This window comes from Aquarana catesbeiana, linkage group LG10 (assembly GCF_042186555.1).
Source record: "Aquarana catesbeiana isolate 2022-GZ linkage group LG10, ASM4218655v1, whole genome shotgun sequence".
Taxonomy (NCBI): domain Eukaryota; kingdom Metazoa; phylum Chordata; class Amphibia; order Anura; family Ranidae; genus Aquarana; species Aquarana catesbeiana.
The window spans coordinates 35,414,264-35,434,906 of record NC_133333.1 but is presented as its reverse complement, the minus strand read 5'-3'; positions in this window follow the sequence as shown (position 1 = coordinate 35,434,906).

The window sequence follows — 20,643 nt, the reverse complement described above, 5'->3', positions numbered from 1 at the left end:
CATGCAAAATAATTGTACCGCTTTCAGCACCTAAAATCCGAAATAATCATACCACCAGGGAGGTTAGTGCTGGTGTCAGTGCGGTCTCTCTCAGTGCTGGTGTCAGTGCGGTCTCTCTCAGTGCTGGTGTCAGTGCTGTCTCTTAGGAGGATAGTAGGATAGCAGAAGCAGCTCTTTAGGCAAACTAGGTGGCCGCGAGGCCCCTGAGAGGGTGAGGCCTTAGGCGACCGCCTAATTTGCCTAATTAGAGAGCTGCCTCTGACTCCAGATACTATATCTCTTCCATAACTCCCCAATTTGGATAGGCCAAAAGTGGTTTAAAAGAATAGAATCCCTGTTCAGGGACTTCATTTGGAAAAAGGGCCAATCTAGAATCAGTTTGCAAACTATGCAGTTACCGACCAAAGAAGGGGGTATGGCGGTTCCACACCCGAGGTCATATTTCCTGGCATCTCAGCTTCAGCAGCTAGCAGGCTGTGGAGCCCTTGGAGGGGGAAATTCCAGCGGTAGGATGATGATAATGGAGGCCCCGCATAGCACATTAAAAGAGGTATTAGAGGCAGATTCATTTATCCATAGATGCCCGACGATAAAATTATTTGGCAAAGTATGGCAGACAACGAACGTATTGAGGGGATATCAGAATATGCCCCTCTATGGAACAATAGACATTTAGCGGAACTAAGAGATATAGAGAGGTCTATGGAATGGGAGAGACAGGGTATTAACCGACTAAGCCAATTATATGAGGGCAATGTTATGAAAACATTCTTAGACTTAAAACGGAATTTAATATACCAAACAACTAATTCTATAAATACCTTCAAATCAGACACGCTATCCAGACACAGTTCAGGTCGCATATAATCGAATGGACCCAGATCCCCACTCTCACAAAAATAATGAATTTAGACACATCCAAAGGATTAATCTCTGAGCTATATGCCAGACTGGAAGTTAGAAAAATAAATTGAGCAGGGCCTTCCAGTAGAGAAGTAGTAGTAGTAGTAGTAGAGAGGAATGGGAGAGAGATGTGGGGGCAATGACCACGGAGGACAGGGATAGGATCTTGAGAAGAGGAACACTGGTCTCAATTTCCCCCTCACAGGAGATATCTCACCTGTTCCTAATACATATGCCCCGTACACACGGTCGGACATTGATCGGACGTTCCGACAACAAAATCCCTAGATTTTTTTCGACGCATGTTGGCTCAAATTTGTCTTGCATACACACGGTCACACAAAGTTGTCGGAAAATCCGATCGTTCTAAACGTGGTGACATAAAAGACGTACGTCGGAACTATAAATGGGGCAGTAGCCAATAGCTTTCCTCTCTTAATTTATTCTGTGCATGCGTGGCACTTAGTGCGTCGGATTTGTGTACACACGATCAGAATTTCCGACATTGGATTTTGTTTTGGGAAAATTTTATAGCAAGCTCTTAAACTTTGTGTGTCGGAAATTCCTATGGAAAATGTGTGATGGAGCCTACACACGGTCGGAATTTACGACAACAAGGTCCTATCACACATTTTCCATCGGAAAATCCTATCGTGTGTACGGGGCAATAGAGTATATTATACCCCCCAAAAAATGTTCAAACTTGGGTGGAGACAAAACGACCAGTGCCCCAGATGCAGGGCATCAGGGGACCTTATCCATATGGTATGGAAATGCCCAAAGCTATTTAGATATTGGATAGAGATCGTAGATAGGATAAGTAAAATCTTTAAGACTGCAATAGAACTGACGGCCAAGACCTGCTTATTGGGGGACATGGAGGGGGGCAGAGTCTTGAAGGACACCATTGAAGTAGTGTTAAGAGAAAGAGAAAAGAGAAAATTAATCGCACAGCAATGGCAAGCACACAAACCCCCGACTGTAGAGAACTGGGTTGAGATTATCAACTCAGTAGTTGGGAATGAGAGAGTGATATATATTAGGCAAGGTAATTATAGGAAGTTCGAGAGAATGTGGAGGCCCTGGCTGGATAAGATGGGGTATCCCCTATAGGGGGAGAATGGTGAACGCATAGAGATCCTCCCTGCGCTTTTTCTTTTTTTTTTTTCTTCTTTTTTTTTCTCTTCCTCTCCCTACTTATCTCTGGCTGTTCCCAGCCCCCCTCTATTGAGGATTTTGGACGCCCCTTGCTCTGTCATTCTTCCCGACCCCATGGAGTATGTTTGTCCATTTATCCATTCTTTTTGGTGATTTTGCAATCAATAGAATGTATATATAGTTAAGGACTGGGTGATATGGGGGTGGGGGGGGGCTGGGAGGGAGGGAGTGGGTAGATAAAACAGTAATAGCGTCATGCATTGTAAGACATTACACAATATTTTATAATATTGTATTTTTTAACTTTTCTTTGTTACCTGTGTAATAATAACACAACAAATAGATAAAAAAAAGTAGTATTAATTAAAAAAAAAAAGATGTTGGGGGACAAGAGCCATCTGCTTCCTGGCAACCAAGGATGCTGAGTGACAAGAGCCACCTGTGTCCTGGCAACCAAGGATGCTGGGCGACAAGTGCTGCCTTTGTCCTTGTAACCAAAGATGTCAGGGGACAAGAGCCATCTGCGTCCTGACAACCAAAGATGCTGGGTGCAAGAGCCACCCAACTCATGGCAACCAAGGACGATGGGTGACAAAAGCCACCTGTGTCCTGGCAACCGAGTATGCTGGGCAACAAGAGCTGCCTATGTTCTAGTAACCAAATATGCTGAGTGACAAGTGCTGCCTACATGCTGGCAACCAAGGATGCTGGCTGACAAGAGCCACCTACGTCCTGGCAATTGTGGATACTGGGCAACAAGAGCTGCCTGTGTCCTGGTAACCAAAGATGTTGGTGACAAGAGCAACCTCTGTCCCTAGCAACCAAGGATACTGGGTGACAGGAGCTGCCTATGTCCTAGCAACCAAGAATGCTGGGTGACAAGAGCTGCTTACGTCCTGGCAACAAAGGATGCTGGGTGACAAGAGCTGCCTACGTCCTGGCAACCAAAGATGCTGGGTGACAAGAGCTTCCTACATCCTGGCAACAAAGGATGCTGAGTGTCAACAGCCACCTGTGTCCTGGTAACCAATGATGCTGGGCAACTAGAGCTGCCTAAGTTCTGGCAACCAAGGATGCTGAGTGACAAGAGTCACCTGTTTAGCCTTTTTTTTTAATTTAGGGAATGTTTTTTATACCAATGCAATAATTGAGGATGTGGTACCACCAGTAAATCCACCAAGCAGAAGAAGAAGCCTGCAGCCCCCCCCAATCTATGTGTACTTATTGTGCTCAGCAATCACTGTCTCAGTCACTAGACAGTCCACGCTTTCTTACAGATGTGGCCTACCTCACACTCTACCTCACAGACAGGTGTTGACTCCTACCTGTCCCTTTTTAAGGCCTTCACTGTAAGTGGGTTTGCCTTTTCTGGACTAAAGTCCCTGTAATCTAGGTTTGGAGGCTCTTTTTAACCCAAAGTCTCCCCAAGCTTCCGAATTCCAAGTCCCAAATGGGGACTTGCCAATTCTGAGAGAGCTGTAAATCATTCCTCTCCTCTTCAACTGGACAACCCCAGAGACCCTCACCCTGCATGGGTGAAAACCCATTACTACTCAAAACTACATTCAAGTTGTCCCCTTGAAAGGGACCATAACCCAAATAGCAAGGAAATGTATCCCCTGCCCTGGACACATCCCTGGCATCCTGTACAATACTTTAGGCAAACCATCTTCCTGCTTCAGCCATTCAGCTTCCCGTGTCACCTCTGTGCCCTCCCCTCCCCCTCCAATTCTAATTCTACTACACTTCTGGTGGTGTACACAGTACACAATACATTGCAGCCGTAGTACAGTTGCTAATACAGTGCAGGCAGTGTACACAGTATCTAACACAGTGTGTACAGTGTCTACTACACTTCTGGTGGTGTACACAGTACACAATACAGTGCAGCCGTAGTACAGTTTCTTCTACTTTTCTGGTGGTGTACACAGTATCTAATACAGTGTGTACAGTTTCTACTACACTTCTGGTGGTGTACACAGTATCTAATACAGTGTAGTGTTGTGTTGCAAAACAAAATATACATCATGTCTGGAAGGCCACTGAGTAGAGGCAGACGCTCACAGGCCACTAAAAGAGGGCAAGCAGCCTCTGTGTCTACAGTCAATAGTGCCGGTCATGGACATGGTGCATCCTCTGCCGGTGGCCATGGGGCATGCTTGTCCTTTTTTTCTGCTGCTGGCCGTGTTATTGAGCCAGAACATGCAGAAGAGTTGGTGGAGTGAATAACAAAGCTGTCCTCGTCCTCTGTCACCCAGGCTCAGAGTAGTTTGCCTTCCAACGCAGCTGCCAAAGTTGCCTATTCCACCGGCTCCCAGCGATTTGAAGGCTCCGATGTTGGTTCCCAGGTTGAGGAAGGGAGTAACGTGAGCCTAGAGAGAGGTGGTGCCCAAGAAGGACAAGAAACTGGCAGTCATGTTCCCCCAAGCTGCAGCATACTGCCAAGTTTGCTCCAGTGACGAGGAGAGAGGGGATGATGAGGTCACTGACTGTACTTGGGTGCCTGAGAGGAGGAGGAGGCACAACTCCAATGAGGCAGGATGTCCTCTAGGGGGCAGCTTTAGGGCAGCCACCCTATTGCATCACACCGCAGAGCTCCGCAGGTGCAGGGCGCTGCTGAGTCCCGCTGACTTTTAAAAGTTTCTTGGTGTGGGCCTTTTTCGACACGTGTGCAGCAGATCGCACCATTGCTGTTTGCAACCTATGTCTGAAGTGGATCAAGCGTGGTCAGAACAGCAGCCGCTTGGGCACCACATGCTTGACCAGACATATGATGACCTGCCATGCAGTCCGTTGGCAACAGCACTTGAGAGACCCACATAAAAGAAAAAGACAGACTTCTTGCTCCTCACCTGGGATCTCCAACCCCATTATACCTCCAGTCCTCTCAAAAACCAGCACTGAGAGGAATGAAGGTATAGCAATAGGTGTCCCAAGTACTTGCAGCCAATCTGCTAGCAGTACAGCACCATCTGGTTTTAGCAGGCAAATTTCCCTATCCCAGTTGCTGAACTGTAAAAAGAAATTCAATCCCAGCCATCCACATGCTCAGCGCCTAAATGCTAGCTTGGCCAAATTTCTAGCACTTCAACTGTTGCCTTTTCAGCTGGTAGACTCTGCCCCCTTCGTGAATTTGTGGAATGTGCTGTACCTCAGTGGCAGGTTCCAAAACGCCATTTCTTTTCACGGAAGGCCATTCCGGCTCTCTACCGGCATGTGGAAGACAATGTTTTGGCCTGGTTGGACAGGTCGGTCAGCAGTAAGGTGCATATTACCACTGACTCATGGTCCAGCAGGCATGGGCAGGGACGTTACCTTTCATTAACGGCGCACTGGGTAACTCTGCTGCCAGCTGGGAAGGATGCAGGACAGGGTTCAGTATTGTTGGAGCTTGTTCCGCAACCACGCCTCCAAAATGCTAGTGGTGATTCTGCCACAGCTCTCTCCTCCACCCCCTCCTCTTCATCTTCCTCTATGGCCTCTTCTGCAGATTTGTCCTCTGAACCAGCGGTGCTTCGTAAGCGATCAAGGGGCTACACAAGCAGTCAGGCAAAAAGATGCCATGAGGTGCTTGAGTTGGTCTGCTTAGGGGGTAGGAGCCTGGGGCACTGTCAGGGAGGAGGTTGTTATCATGTGATCCTTAGTGACCCAGAGGATTCAGAATTGAATGCCTCTGCAAACTTACGCTGCATGGCCTCCCTGATTCTGCAAAGCCTGCGAAAGGACCCTAGGATTCGTGGTATCAAAGAGAGGTATCATTACTGGCTGGCAACCCTTCTTGATCCACGTTACAAGGGTAAGGTTGCAGAACTTATCCTGCCTTCGCAGAGGGAGCAGAGGATGTAACATCTTCAGGAGGCCTTAAAGAAAGGTTTGTGCAATGCATTTCGAGACCCTGGGAGGTTACAATATCCTGGTGCTGGACAACGTGTTGCTGAGGCTTCGTTCAGTCAGAGGAAGAGCGGTGGAGAAGGTGGCCGGCTGCCTTTAAACAATTTTTCAGTCCTCAGCGCCAAGGTCTGATCGGTTCAAGCAACCATCGCCAGGGTCTGCATTACATGGTGCAGGAATATCTAGGGGCAAGAGCAGATCATTCCAACAGAGCATCCACTGGGTTACTGGGTCTTGAGGATGGACCACTGGCCAGAACTTGCTCAATATGTAGTTGAGCTACTGGCCTGTCCTGCATCCAGCGTTATTTCTGAATGCACATTCAGTGCTGCTGGAGGGTTTGTAACGGATCATAGCGTGCGCCTGTCCACAGACTCCGTTGATAGGCTCACATTCATAAAAATTAATCAGTCTTGGATCAGCAGTTATCAAGCACCTGATGCTGAAGTAACTGATTGAATTTTCTATGGATGTGGGATCCCTTGAAGACTGCCTATCCTGACTATCCTATTCCTCCTCAATCTTGATGATGCTAGCTTCCAACAATATTTTTGGTTTAGGGCACCACCACCCAAGGCCCAATTTTTCTTCCCCTGTTTAACAGGGGCATGTAATTACTATTTTTGATATAATATTTCACAGCAGGGCCCGTTCCTGTGCCCAACAAGAGTATCTGTGAGGGTTTACAGTTTTGTGGCACTACCACCACCCAAGGCCCAATTTTTCTGCCCCTGTTTAACAGGGGCATGTAATTACAATTTTTTATATAATATTTCAACGCAGGGCCTGTTCCTGCGGAAAACAAGAGTAACTGTGAGGGCTTATAGTGTTGTGGCACCACCACCACCACCCAAGGCCCAATTTTTTTGCCCCTGTTTAACAGGGGTATGTAATTACAATTTTTGATATAATATTTCAACGCAGGGCCCATTCTGGCGCCCAACAAGAGTAACTGTGAGGGGTTACAGTGTTGTGGCTCCACCACCCAAGGCCCAATTTTTCTGCCCTGTTTAACAGAGGCATGTAATTACAATTCTTGATATAATATTTCATAGCAGATCCCGTTCCTGCGCCCAACAAGATTAACTGTGAAGGCTTACAGTGTTCTGGTACCACCACCACCTCCAATGCCCAATTTTCTGTAGAGTATATAGGGCAGGCCGTATAGTATATATACTGCTGTTTTTTCTGCCTCTGTTTAAAAAGGGCATGTAATTACAATTTTTGATATAGTATTTCACAGCAGGGTCCGTTCCTGCGCTCACCAAGAGTAACTGTGAGGGCTTACAGTGTTCTGGTACCACCAACACCTAAGGCCCAATTTTCTGTAGAGTATATAGGGCAGGCCGTATAGTATATATACTGCTGTTCAGAGTATATAGTTCCTGGGGGACCCCCACGCCATTTTTTTTATTTGGGTGCGGGGGGGGGGGCATGCTTTTTTTTTCAATGATTTTCATCTATATTGCCAGGACCCGACAATACATTACAGCCGCGAGTAGTTGTAAATTACATTTTTTCCTTTAGAAATGTAATTTTGCTGTGGTATTGTTCTAAACACGGGAAAAATGCACTACTTTACAAGCATACTAAGGATACCCCCAGGCACGATATTTAAAGGAATATTTCATTTTTATTGTTTCACTTTAAGCATTATTAAATCACTGCTTCCGAAAAAATGTCAGTTTTTAAAACTTTTTTTTGCATTGATACATGTCCCCTGGGACAGGACCCGGGTCCCCAAACACTTTTAATGGCAACAACTTGCATAAAAGCCTTGAAAATGAGCACTTTTAATTTTTACGTTCGCGTCCCATAGACTTTAACGGTGTTCGCGTGTTCTAACACATTTTTTGCCTGTTCGCATGTTCTGCTGCGAACTGAACCAGGGGGTGTTCGGATCATCCCTAGCTACTACCTCAAACCATCCAAATAACCTCCTGAGTAGGGTGACCATATTTCCAAACTGCCATTTAGGGACACCCCCCTGCCCCCCTTTCCAAAAAAAGATGGGGGGTTGGGGGAATGTAGTCTCGGGGTTGACGGGGAATTCGGCAGCTGGGGTGATTTGTCGGGTGAATAGCTGGTGTTGTACTACATTGTAATATATAATGAAATTGTTCAACCATAATGCAGAATCAATGGGGACCCTGAGCTTGTCACTAGCCACCAGATGCAGCGTGCCACTTGCCACAGTTGTCTGCCACGAGATGCAGCTTGTTACTTGCCACTGTCGCCTGCCCCCAGATGCAGCTTGTCACTTGCCACCATTGCCTGCCGCCAGATGCAGCGTGTCACTTGCCACCAGATGCAGCTTGTCACTTGCCACCAGATGCCAATTGTAACCCATTGCCTGCCACCAGATGCAGCATTTCACTTGCCACCGTTGCCTGACGCCAGATGCAGTGTGCCACTTTCCACCCATAGCCTGCCATCAGATGCAGTATGCCACTTTTCACCTGTAGCCTGCCACCAGATGCAGTGTGCCACTTTCCACCCATAGCCTGCCATCAGATGCAGTATGCCACTTTCCACCCATAGCCTGCCATCAGATGCAGTATGCCACTTTCCACCCATAGCCTGCCATCAGATGCAGTATGCCACTTTCCACCCATAGCCTGCCATCAGATGCAGTATGCCACTTTTCACCCGTAGCCTGCCACCAGATGCAGTGTGCCACTTGTCACCTGTAGCCTGCCACCAGTCTGATACACTGGAGCCCCAGGAAAGTGAACGCCCCTCCCTCCACTGGCTGCTGATGTTACTTCTCCCATGCGGGGGCCTGGGGGGTGTCAGATCTTCAGCTCTGAGGGGTTCATGCTGGAACCTGTAGTCCTTCACTTTTGGGGGGTTACACCCCCCAAAAGTGAAGGACTACAGGTCCCAGCATGAACCCCCGATATCTAAGGATGTGATTCCCCCCCCAAATTGAAGGACTACAGGTCCCAGCATGGACCCCTGAGAATTAAGGGTGTGACCCCATAGATTTCACATGCTAATGCTGGGACCAGTAGTTCTTCACTGATTGGGGGGGGGCATCACATCTTCAGTTCTAAAGGGGTTCATGCTGGGACCTGTAGTCCTTCACTTTTGGGGGGGGGGGGTCACATCCCAGCATGAACCCTGTCCTGATATCTAAGGATGTGTCCTCCTTCCATCCCTCTGAGGGTGTCATCTCATCTGTCAGTGTCCTCTCCTCTTCTGCAGACCCCTTATCTGCCAACCGTACACACATGTGGCGCTCCTGTGAAGAGCTGACAGTTCAGCACAGAATGCTGGCTGCTGGGGGAGAGCTGATTGAGGATTTTAACCCCGATATGTCCATGGTGAGTCCTTTGGATTCACTTGCCTTTCTATAAATCTCATCTCTCCTCGTGCACTTCTGCATGCTGCTGGCTGAATGATGCAGGGAGGAGGTGGGTGGAGCTAATCAGTAGACGCGGAGGGGGAAGTTAAATCTTCCCGCTGTGAATGCTGGGGCTCTGTCTCTCTCCTCCTCATGACGTCACTGGTTGCTAGAGGCGAGGCGGGCAGTGGCTAGCAACCATTTGGGCACTGAGCCAGCGGCTCATGTAAAAGGGGTCTCACCAGCCAGGGGTCCACCACAGGCTGTCAGTGAGTGACAGCAGCGATGTGAGGGATATTTTAGAGGGCATAAGTACGGTCCAGGGCCAGGGGGCAATTCCGGGACACTGTATTGTCCCGGAATGAGGGTGTCCGGCACCCGGGACAGACCTGCTGATTGCGGGATTGTCCCGGGCAATCTGGGACATGTGGGCACCCTACTAATGAGCTGTCGGGTGCAAGAAAAGCAGTCGCTCAGCTTCCAGCGTGATAATCAATAAAGATGATCCACAACTCCATACATGCTTTTAATCTTTTCAAATTTAGTGACACTCTATAAAAACAGGTAGGTACAGTAGATGTTAACGCATTCCAGCCATGACGGCCTTCTTCACAACAAATATACAATGCCTTTGGCAGACAGACATATAAACCATTTAGCTCTTAGTCCCGCTTTAACACATCTATTTCAAAGTAATGTTTTTTGCCGTTTTTGTCCTTATAATGACGGAGATATACGTTGGAATTTCCTCTTTAAACAACAAGAAAAAGATGTCACGAGGTATTCCGTCTTCTGTGCAGACGCGTATTCTTGAAAAAAGCCAATTCAGCACAAGTGGCCACAGAGACACCCTGAAGCGGGACTGTCGCACCTGTTATATGTAACCGCCAGAGAGGGCTAATGAGATCTCCGCCAGAGGCCTAATGGATTCACCCTTCAGTGATGTGGAAATACACCCGACTACACAGCTTTTCAACTTCATAAAAATACCCGCTTCTGTTCATAATGAGGTGTAAGACCCGTGGAAAGGATGGCAATAAACTGTTTTCTATAAAAATAAGAAGCCTCAGACTGTGCTGAACCCCGGGCAGATATCAACGACACAGTAAAGCAACACTAAAATCTTTAAAAAAAATAAATAAATACATTTTTTGTTGTTGAAATTTAACCACTTACAGAACTGAAGATTTTCCCCCTTAATGACCAGGACATTTTTTGCGACGCTCTACCCAAACAAAATTAACGTCCTTTTTTTCCCACAAATAGAGCTTTCTTTTGGTGGTATTTGATCACCTCTGGTTTTTATTTTTTGCGCTATAAACAAAAAAGAGCGACAATTTTGAAAAAAAATACAATATTTTTTACTTTTTGCTATAATAAATATCCCCAAAAAAATAAAAATTTCTTCACCAATTATGTATTCTACATATTTTCGGTTAAAAAAAAATAATCGCAATAAGCATATATTGATTGGTTTGCACAAAAATTATAGCATCTACAAAATAGGGGATATATTTATGGCATTTTGTAATTTTTTTTTTACTAGAATTGCCCTGTACACGCGATCGGACATTCAGACAACAAAATCCATGAATTTTTTCTGACGGATGTTGGCTCAAACTTGTCTTGCATACACACGGTCGCACAAAGTTGTCGGAAAATCCGATCGTTCTGAACGCGGTGACGTAAAACACGTACGTCGGGACTATAAACGGGGCAGTAGCCAATAGCTTTTGTCTCTTAATTTATTCTTAGCATGCGTGGCACTTTGTGCGTCGGATTTGTGTACACGCGATCGGAATTTAACCGATCGGATTTTGTTGTCGGAAAATTTTATAGCCTGCTCTCAAACTTTGTGTGTCGGAAATTCAGACGGAAAAAGTCCGATGGAGCCTGCACACGAACGGAATTTCCGACAACACAATCCGATCGCACTTTTTCCGACGTACAGGGCATAATGGTGGTGATCTGTGATTTTTTTTTTTTTTTTTTTTTTTGTACAAAGTATTTTATTGGTTTTCAGAAAAAAAAATACAATAAAACAAGGATATCAACTTGTGGATCACAGTACAGAACAGTGTTCATCCTAACAAGAAGGTGTTAGGTCAACCGGGTGTATGCTATGCATTTGGTGTGTGGAGAGCGCCCTCCACTCCCGACACCCCCATTGGGATCAAACTGTGTTCAGAGAGGAGTGGGCACACCACCGCTTTTCATTATGTTAACTCCTCAAGAGGCTCCCTTACTGTAGTAATCTGCGATTTTTAGCAGGACCGCGACATTGCGGCGAACAGATCGGACACTTTTGACACTTTTTTGGGACCTTTGACATCATACAGCGATCAGAGCTAAAGAAATAGCCACTGATTACTGTATAAATCTCACTGTCAGGGAAGGAGTTAACACTAGGGGGCGATCAAGGGGTTAAGTGTGTTCCCTGGGAGTGTTTCTAACTGTATGGGGGATGGGACTGACTGGAGGAGGAGATCGCTGTTCCTGATCACTAGGAACAGCAGATCTCTCTCTCCTCCCCTGTCAGAACGGGGATCTGTCTGTTTACATTGAGAGATCCCTGTTCTGGCTCTCGTTCCTGCGTTCGCGGGTGGCCGGCGGACATCGTGGCCGCCGGCCACAGCCAGAGCGGCCGCGTGCGCCTGCTACGGTTTCTTGAAGGAGCCAATGTACACCTACGGCGATTTGCTGGAACGTGCCGACCTGCTGCCGTATAACGACAGCGACTGGTCAGCAAGTGGTTAAAAACTCTATTAAAATTGAAAAAATATATATTCATATTTTTAACTTAAGACCTTCCCACCTGGCCTATAGCAGAATGACGGCCGGGCAGTGGCCTTCCCATCCTAGCGGGACGTTATGTGATGTCCTTCGAATCTCGCCACTCGGGCACGCAGTGCACCCTTCGGTGGTGAGCTGTGTCCCTCAGGCACAGGGCACCGCCGATCAGGGTAAGGAGATGATGACCTAGGCTCTTTACAATGTGATCAGCCGTGTCCAATCACAGCCGATCACATGTAAACAAATGCATTTCCTTTCCTCAGCGCTGTCAGTGTCCGAGGAAAGGAAATCTGATAACCGGTTTTCCAGTTACAGGGGACATTTACACTGATAATCAGGCCACTGATTATCAGTGTAGCCCCATCAGGGCAATATACAAAAAGTATTGGGACGCCTGCCTTTACACACTCACACTGGCTGCTCGTCTATTAAGGGCGCACGGGCGACACCCCCCTCTATGAATAATGGATAGATTCATGCATAGCATGAATCTATCCATGGCTGCCGCTAGCCACCCCCTATTCAGACGACCGGCCCCTTTTCGGGCTCCGGGCGCCTGAATTACAGCAGTGGAGGTGTATTTTTGAAGCACCTGATTAGAGCCATAGGCTTTCCTTCCGCTGAGGAAAGGAAATGCATTTGTTTACATGTGATCGTCTGTGATTGGACACAGAGATGATGGTTGCAGGAAAGAAAATTGCTTGTTTCCCCCATCAACACAGTCAGAATCCCTCCCATGGAAACTTTATGTTCTCCCAGCAGGTGGCATGGTAAGCCATCCCGGGCGGGAGAACATAGTGATCATTGCTAGCAGCTATAGCCACTGACAATAATCACATGTAAAAATCCAACATGTTGGTTGTACCCATGTCAATCGCTGAATCAACTTGGGTATAATCAGCCTGCCCATAGAGGGTTCGAATCTCGGTCCCTGCTAAACCAGCAAAGTTTTGACCAATCTATGGCCGGCTTTACTGTCACGGGATAGGGGGGGACCTGTAAGTGTTACTGAACTGCAGCAGAGACCAATCAGATCTCCTGCCCTGCCAGACAGGGCTGTACTGTGTGGCAGAGCTGTGTCCATTTCAACCCTGGATGGACAGAAATGTAAGTTAAACACCTCTCTTATATGTAGCGGATCAGCCGGCAGAAGCCTCCCCCCCCCCCCCATACGCGTTTTGTTTTGGTCAGGAGTTCCACTTTAAGCAAGAAAACATTTACCCAGCGCGAGAACTGTGCTGATTCCTCCAGATCAAATCATTACTTAGTGACTGCACCCAATGTATCTTCCCTGTCCTGTGGCTGAGGCTGACATTAATGGTGATGAGAAATATATTGATGTGATGCAGGAAGATGTAATATCTGTGTGGTCTGCTCAGAATTTCCTTCTCCTCTCCGCAGGCCTGCCAGGGCGACCGGAATCTGGGATCCCGCCAGATACTGATCTTATGAATGGGAGGGGGAGGGGAGACACCGGAGATGTTCATCCTAAAACACACTGACAGGTGAAGAATATCAACCTTCCATTCTACTAAGTGCAATCAGAGTGTCACTGGGACCAGGCCAAGTGCTGGGGGCAGAGATAGATAGATAGATAGATAGATAGATAGATAGATAGATAGATAGATAGATAGATAGATAGATAGATAGATAGATAGATAGATAGATAGATAGATAGATAGATAGATAGATAGATAGATAGATTTCCATAACTGTTTTTCTATTCTGTGCAGAATGGGGCAAATCAAATGTACTCCGGCTATATTCTCTGCAATTTAAATGTATGAATGGGAACAATACCTCACTATGGCCACTAGATAGAGCTGAAGAGCTTGTGTATTTCCTATGATACTAAGAGCCACCTAGTGGCCATAATGGAGTATTTTCCCCTTCCACACATTTGATCTCCAGAGAATCTAGCCTGAGAACATTCAATTTTGCCCCAGTCGCACCAAACAAATTTACAAAAAGCTTCAGTATATGGCTACACCCTTAAGAAACAACTTTAATTTATATTTTTACCTCGTCCTGCGGTGGAAACCTCACACCGCACTTGCTATATAAAAAAAAAAACATAACACTTAGATACTACCCCCAGGAACTACAGGCCTTCTAGCGATAGATCTGTGAAGACGGAGTTCTATAGGAAGGATTTCTGAGTCAGGTCCCGCCAGTCGGTGTTTCTAGTTGCCGTTAATAGAAAGGCGCTCATTAATACCCTCACACGGAACGTTTGCCTCCATTGTGTTGCTGCAACAAATGGAACTCTTCACACAAAGAGGAGTTGCACAAGCCGCACACATACATATATAATTTTAGTCAGCAGCTACCTTGACTGCTGCAGCGAGAAATAAAGGCGAGCCAGTGAAACCTCTTATCTGGGCTGTTATTAATAATATAAGGATCGTGGATGTGTACATCAAAACAAATAGCGCTGGGGAAAAGCTAAATTACTACAGAGGGACATGTCATGGAAACATAATGTTCTTCAATCTTTTGTAGCATTGTCGCCTTGTCATACCGCTGTCCTCCGTACCCACAGAGCACCAACCCAATAAAATATGGAAAGCGATATCAATGTCAAAGAAAAAAATAGCTGTGCGAAAAGTGGCAGATGGAAGCTGCCATCCTTTGGCCGTCAGGCTGCACTCAGGTGACATCATGTAATAGTAAATTATGACAATCTAGAGCAGTGGTCCTCAGTCACGGGGCCAGAGCCCACTGCCGGGCCTTTGTTTCAAGTCAGCTGCAGATCACCTACCCCAACCTCCCACAGTGCCTCCCAGCTTCCATAGTGGCCTGCCAATCTTCCATAGTGGACCACAGTGCTGTTCAATACACACAGTGCCCCCCAATCTCCCAGACCCCATAGTGCTTTCTAACCTACCATAGTAGACCACAGTGCCTCTGAACACCTATAGTGCCCCCCCCAACCTTCCACAGTGCCTCCCAACCTTCCATAGTGAAACACAGTGCCCTTCTACACCCACAGTGCCCCCCAACCTTCCAGCTCTGATAGTGCTACCTGACCTTCCATAGTAGACCATAGTGCCCTCCTAACCTTCCACAGTGCCTCCCAGCTCCCATGGTGACCTGCCATCCTTCCATAGTGGTCCACAGTGTCCTTCAACACCCACATTGCCCCCCAACCTCCCAGCTCCCATAGTGCTTCCATAGTAGACCACAGTGCCCCACAAAACCCTTAGTGCCCCCCCAACCTCCCACAGTGCCTCCCAGCTCCCATAGTGCCCACCAACCTTCCATAGTGGAGCACAGCGCCCTTCTACGCCCACAGTGCCCCCCCAACCTCCCAGCTTAAATAGTGCCCTCCAACCCTCTATAGTGAAGCGCAGTGCATTTCTACACCCACAGTGCCCCCCACAACCTCCCACCTCCCATAGTGCTACCTGACCTTCCATAGTAGACGTTAAAAAAATGCAGCGCTAAGAGAATATGACACACTCCAAAATCTTTCCGGGGTAGATATTCAAAGGTGAAATAGTGAATGATTGTATGAATACACATTCAAATAAGTACATATAAGTGTTCAGTGCATAAATAAAAACAATAGGTGAACTCATGTGGACACAGCACAATACCTTAAGCAGAAGGAACATGTATAGTCCATATGTTAGTTACACATGAAATGTTATCTGTCCAAGGCTTTTCCACATAGCAATATAATTATAGTGAACTCTCATAAGTCCATATAGACATCCAATATAAAATATTCCATCTCGCAGAGATAGTATTAGGATTAAATTATTTTTATGAAGAAGATGACACAACTGTAGTGAATGGAATGATTTCCACACACGGCACCCAGGGATGTGTATCCAACACCAGGGAAGGGAGATGGGTACTCTTACCCCAAATCGTGGACACACACGCCATCGGCGGTGGGTCAATCAAGCATGAAACGATCTTCCAGGACGCACTCTCCCACTAGAACTCCTGTAGAAAGGATGTTGTATCCCAACCTCTACATCCAGGGGGTCAGTGATGAGGAAGATTCCAGCAGGGTAATACTTCTTGTCCTCAAAAAAAACAGCATGAATCATAGGAAAAAAGAAAAAAGGCCTCCACATAGTGCAGGTAAATCCGAGATAGAAATGTATTCAAATAAAATAGATAAAAAATGTACAGACATTGCATCAGATGCGTACATAACGTGATCACAAAAAATCGATAAAAAGCGCGGAATGTAGAGCTAAGCAGGCCATGTACCCGACATGTTTCGTACAAGAGGTACTTCAGTTGGGGCCCCAGTTGAAGTACCTCTTGTACGAAACATATCGGGTACATGGCCTGCTTAGCTCTACATACCGCGCTTTTTATCGATTTTTGTGATCACGTTATGTACGCATCTGATGCAATGTCTGTACATTTTTTATCTATTTTATTTGAATACATTTCTATCTCGGATTTACCTGCACTATGTGGAGGCCTTTTTTCTTTTTTCCTATGATTCATGCTGCTTTTTTGAGGACAAGAAGTATTACCCTGTTGGAATCTTCCTCATCACTGACCCCCTGGATGTAGAGGTTGCACCGTAGAGTACCCCATGGCCTCCTGGGACTCGTGACCAAGAGCAAGTATATTACAGCTTAGCAGTCCCCATATGCGGTGGCTGCATTTGTTTTTGTTTTTTTCAGGCTAAGAACATTTAATGGAAGTACAGAAAGCTACTTATTGATCCTGCAAGAAATCCTAAATCACTTCCTGTGTACTGAACTGAATTCTCAAACAATGTTCCCTGGTGTCTGCAAACTACAAAACAATTCCCCCCCATTTAAAGGCTCATTCCACCCTTCTGGAATTGTTCCACGTAGCACATATAGCAGTGCATTAGCAAACCTCCCAACATTTTGAGATGGGAATGAGGGACACCTACCAGCAAATGTATGTAGGCATAGGACACGCTCCCTGCCACACCCCCTTAAAGGAGAATTAACCCAAAAAAAAAGGTTAATTAAATCCACAAGTGCTTTTTTTTACCACTACTATTCCTTTATATTGGCTTTTAAAATGCACAAATGCAGCAATTTAGAAATTGGATGAAAGGTTTAGCACTGGGAAACACTTTTAAAAAGATAAAAAGTGCATTTTATATACATCTATATAGAGCAGACCAAAATGAGGGACAAATGAGGAGGAATGAGGGACAGAGGGACATTGCTCCAAATCAGGGACAGTCCTTCGAAATCAGGGACAGTTGGGAGGTATGCATTAGTGTCAGGATCACCAGGTCAAGATAAAGGAAGAAAACCTGGAAAAAAAAAAGAAAACGAATGCAGACATCACATCTATGGACTGGTGAGCTGCAACAGATGACATTTTTCGTCTTGGGTTTAGATACGCTGTAAATGAGAATAAGTCCCCCGCTGTTTCGTATTCTGTTTCTGGTCTGCTGCTTTTTTCTCCGTTCCATGCTAATTACTGTGATATTTTCTCACGTCTGTTTCCCGTGTTCCTACTGGGGAATTGTGTTTATAGTGCAGCACACAAGGCCGCCCCTCATTAGTGCAGATATTCTGGCTGTACGCTCATATCGTTGCCGTATTTACTCAGTTATGCCATTTGCTGCCACTTGGACCCATGTAGAAATCACATTTTGCTTCTCATTGCTTTGACGTTTTTACTCCCAGCTCATACCCTGCGTCAAACTAATTCCAAATGTTATTCCGATCTGTGCTTCAAATTATAGGCAATGAGTTGTAAAGATGAAACTTTAAGCTGAACCCTGGTCAGATATACAGTAAAAGGCACACATTAATGCAGATCTGTGTTTATTATTACGTGATTAGGGAGCATATTTATTTGAAAATATTGTTGGATAAATACAGTATGTTAAAGCATTTGTTTTTCCTTCATGAATTGTCTTTTTTTTTTGCTTATTAAAGTGATTTTCCTATGATCGTCAGCTCCATCTGGTGGCTATAATGCGGTATTATTCCTGAAACGCCTCAATCAGAAAACAATACTGCATTGTGGCCACTAGATGGAGCTTACAACTGCAGCAAATCACTGTCGCTACCAGAGTAAATTTTGTGGGGGGTTTTTTTTGCACACGTTTAAAAAGAAAAGGCCTGAAGGTTAGTTAAAACCCCCAACATTATACATTTTCTGAAAGCAGGCACCCTGGAGAATAAAATAGTGGTAGTTCCAAATTTTTTATGTCACATGATATTTACGCAAAGTGCAAAATGTCACTAAAGGTAATTTTGGGGTGCACAAATGCAAGTAATTACCCAATATTTGGGGTAAAATGTAAAACAATTGCGCCGATACCGATTTTTTTTATCAGCCAGTTCGAGTACCGATACTTTCGGTCAGGTACTGTCACCACATCCCAATAATATAAAAATAAGAGAATAACCCTCTTTAGAGACGGGACTTTGAAGGTCACATGAATACCAATTAGTATTGCGATGTGCGATTTGCATCAATACAAAAAAAATTGTCAGAAATCGCACTGCAAAGAATTGCATGAGATTTGAACAGAAATGCGGTGCTATTCCTGTCCGAATCGCATGTGATTTCCCCCACCGCTCCTGTGTGTGTTTGTATAGAAAGAGATTAAAGCGCCATCTAGTGGGCAGGTTAAAAAATGTTAGAACTCACAGTACATATCTGGCCACATGCAAAATAATCTACATAGGTGTCCCGGTCTGCTGATGGTAACAAATCAGGGCTGCTGGAGGTGCTCACAGGGCTGGAGGATAAGTTCCGGGACCCCGTGGGTATAGGGAGGAAGTGATGTCAGCTTGGGGACGGACTGCCTCCACATCTCCTCCAGCCCCGTGAGCACCTCCATCGGCCCTGATTTGCTACCATCGGCGGCCTGGGACACCTATGTAGATTATTTTGCCTGTGGCCAGATATGTACTGTGAGTTCTAACATTTTTTTAACTGCCCACTAGATGGCGCTTTAATCCCCTTCTATATAAACACACACATACACAGGAGCGGTGGGGGAAATCGCATGGTATTTGGACAGGAATCGCACCACATTCCTGTTCAAATCGCATGCAGTTTTTTGCAGTGCAATTTGCGCCCATTCCTTTTGTATTGATGCAAATCGCAACAAAAAGTTTCGGTATTGGGAGCATTTGGGCGAGTACCAATACTGCCTGGTATTGGCACCGGTGAATCCCTAGTAATATATAAAAGAAGAGGTTGTGGCAAGTAAATAGATGGCCAGCATGCCAAGCTTTACATTTAGACATGCTCACAAAATTACAGCAAACTTCAGTACCCTATATTTTCCAAAGGTGACGCTTTAAGAGTCCCTGCAGGTCATCAGAGTTAACTGTGAATATTGGACCTAGAATTATTGCTCTAATGCATTTACATTCATGTGTTCACATATGTGGGGGCAGGCTAAAAAAAAGGTTTTGGGGGGGTGGGAGTTTAAGTGTTTGGGTGTAACTTTTTTGACTTTTTTTTTTCTTTTTACTTTCACTAAAACTTTATTTATATCACATAAGGGACACAAAGTTCCCTATGTAATATACAATTTTTAAGACAGGTTCTCTTTAATGAGACATCAGGGGGTCTTTTAGCCCCCTGATGTCTCATCTGCCTTCCATTGAAGCTAATGGTGCTCAGACACAAGAAACAAGGCGACGTTTAAGACCCCTTTCACGCCAGCGGACTGATTGGGTCCGCCTGTCCGTTTTTCAGGTGGACCGGATCGGACCACCCATTGTTCTCTATGAGGCGGCGGATGTCAGCTGACACCTGCTGGTAGACATGTGCAGAATGAAAAAATTAGTTTAGTTTCCTTCGTTTAATTCATTTTCAGAATTTGTTTTGTTTATTCGTTTTCGAATCAATTCAAATTTTTTTAATTCAAATCAATCTGAAAAGTTTTCAAATCAATTTCGAATAGTTTTCGATTTCGAATGGTTTTTGAATTAGAAATATTTTCGAATTCAAAAAGTTTTCCGAATTCAAATATTTTTGGAATGCAAACAGATTTCCAAAGAGAATAAAATGGAATAGAAAATAAAGGAATAGAATAGAAATAATATATATTTTTTCTATTCTATTTCTTTCTTTTCTATTCTATTTTATTCTCTTTGGAAATTGGAAAACTTTTCAAATTCGAAAAGCCTTCGAAAACTACTTTTTTTTTTCGTTATTTGGGATTAGTTTAAATTCGGTACTATTCTAATTCGGATACATCCGAATTTCCGAAAAACGAAAATTCATCACATGTCTACCTGCCAGTATCCCAATTCGGTCCACTAAAAACAGGTGGATGGGGATACCTTTGGCATCCGTCCGGCGGATCGGATGACGATCGAATGGAAACAAACACGCAGTCCATTTCCATCCCACCCCCCTATAGAGAGCAGCAGGCTGTGTCTGTGTCCGGAGCGGACATGGATCTGTCATCCACCTGTTTAGCGGGGATCAGCGGAGGGATCCCCCATTGAGCAGGCAAATCCGTTTAGACAGATTCCCCCCCCCCCCCCGTGTGAAAGGACCTTACATGTCTCTACTGGGATCATTCTAGCTAGGGGAGTCAGTGAATGGATGGTCAC